Source organism: Cebus imitator, unplaced genomic scaffold (genome assembly GCF_001604975.1).
Source record: "Cebus imitator isolate Cc_AM_T3 unplaced genomic scaffold, Cebus_imitator-1.0 Scaffold484, whole genome shotgun sequence".
In the NCBI taxonomy this organism is placed as follows: domain Eukaryota; kingdom Metazoa; phylum Chordata; class Mammalia; order Primates; family Cebidae; genus Cebus; species Cebus imitator.
This window is the reverse complement of record NW_016107799.1, coordinates 860548-862487: the sequence shown is the minus strand read 5'-3', so window position 1 is coordinate 862487 and position 1940 is coordinate 860548. Positions and strand designations below refer to the sequence as shown.

Sequence of the window (1940 nt, the reverse complement as noted above, 5' to 3'; positions counted from 1 at the left end):
TGTTTGTCTGGGAAAGTCTTTATTTCTCCTTCATATTTGAGGGATAATTTCACCAGATATATTATTCTAAGGTAAAGTTATTTTTTTTTCCTTTAGCACTTTAAATATGTCATACCACTCTCTCCTGACCTGTAAGGTTTCCACCTAAAAGTCTCTGCTAGACATATTGGAGCGCCATTTTGTTACTTCTTTTCCTTGCTGCTTTTAGGATTCTTTCTTTATCCTTGACCTGTAGTTTGAGATTAAATGCCTTGAGTTACTGTTCTTTTGGATTAAATCTGCTTTGTGTTCTATAATCTTCCTGTACTTGAATGTTAGTATCTTTCTCAAGGTTTGAGAATATCAGTTCTCTAATATTATCCCTTTGAATAAATTTTCTACCCCTTTCTCTTTCTCTACCTTTTTCTTAAGGCCAATAACTTTTAGAATTGTCCCTCTGAGGCTATTTTCTGGACCTCACAGACATACTTCATTCTTTCTTATTCTTTTCTCTTTTGTCTCCCCTGACTGTGTATTTTCAAAAAGCCTGTCTTCCAGGTTACTAATTCTTTCTTCTGCTTGATCAATTAAGCTATTAAGAGACTCTGATATATTCCTCAGTATCTCAATTGCATTTTTCTTTTTTTCCTCATTTCAATCAAGTTTTAATCAAAGCTTGTATATAAGATTACTTTATTCCTGCATCTTATCAATTGTTTCTTCCTTGTATTTGCCCTTTTCCTTTCCTACTTGGCGAGATTCAGCTTTCCGTTCATGGATCTTTTTGCGGTCTTTGTCCAGTTTTAGCCTAGTGATAACCACCTTGCTGGGGTGAATGCCTACATGGATAGTTGTGCCATTAGCCTTTTCCCGCTGCACCCGTTCAATGTAGATTATGTATTTCTTCCTGTAAACCTGGACTACTTTGTCAATCTGCTGACCTTTATAGTGTCCTCGTACAACCTGAACTTCATCATCCTTTCGGATGGGCATAGATCGCACGTTGTACTTCTGTCTCAGCTGTTTGTAAAGAGGGGAGGACATAATCTTCCTGTGAATGTGGGAAGGTGCATTGAAATGTCTTTTGCGATTCTTGCTTCAGTCAGAAGTCACAAAGGGATTGAACTTCATTTTGGCAGCTCCCGCTTAGGTGATGGCCGCAAAAGGGAAGAGTGCGTTTTTCAATTCTAGAGTTTCTGCTTGATTCTTTTTAATTATTTCAACCTCTTTGTTAAATTTATCTGATAGAATTCTGAATTGTTTCTCTGTGTTATCTTGAAATTCTGAGTTTTCTCAAAATATCTCTTTTGAATTATCTACCTGAAAGGTCACATATTTCAGTTTCTCCAGGATTTGTCCCTGGTGCCTTATTCAGTTTGTTTGATTAGATCATGTTTTCCTGGATGATACTGATGCTTGTGGATATTCAGCAGTGTCTGGGCATTGAACAGTTTAAGTATTTATTTATGTCTTCGCAATCTGGACTTGCTTGTGCCCATCCTTCTTGAGAAGGCTTTCTAGGTATTCAAAGGGACTTGGGCCCCAAACCCAGTAATACTGGGTTTTGCATACTCATAGAGGTACTACCTTGGTAGTCTTGGATAAGATATGAAATAATTATCTGGATTACCAGACAGAGACTCCTGTTCTTTTTCCTTACTTTCCAAACAAATGAAGTCTTTCTCTGTGCTGAGCTGCCTGAAACTAAGGGTGTGGTTATGCAAGCACCCCCGTGGGCACCACCCATGGACAGTACTTGGTCAGACCTGAAGCCAGCACAGCATAAGGTTTATTTAAAGCTCACTATTCATGGTGGCGTGTGCCTGTAGTCCCAGCTACTCAGGAAGCTGGGGCAGGAGAACTGCTTGAACCCAAGAGGCGGAGGTTGCAGTGAGCCCAGATCGCGCCACTGCACTCCAGCCTGGCGCCTGGCAATAGAGCAAGACCCTGTCTCAAAAAAA

At 39.7% G+C, this 1940-nt stretch overlaps 1 pseudogene; it reads right to left on the bottom strand.

Annotated features, from left to right (window-relative positions):
• Positions 1–637: 637 nt before the first annotated feature.
• Positions 638–1110, bottom strand: LOC108292235 (annotated as a pseudogene).
• Positions 1111–1940: the final 830 nt, after the last annotated feature.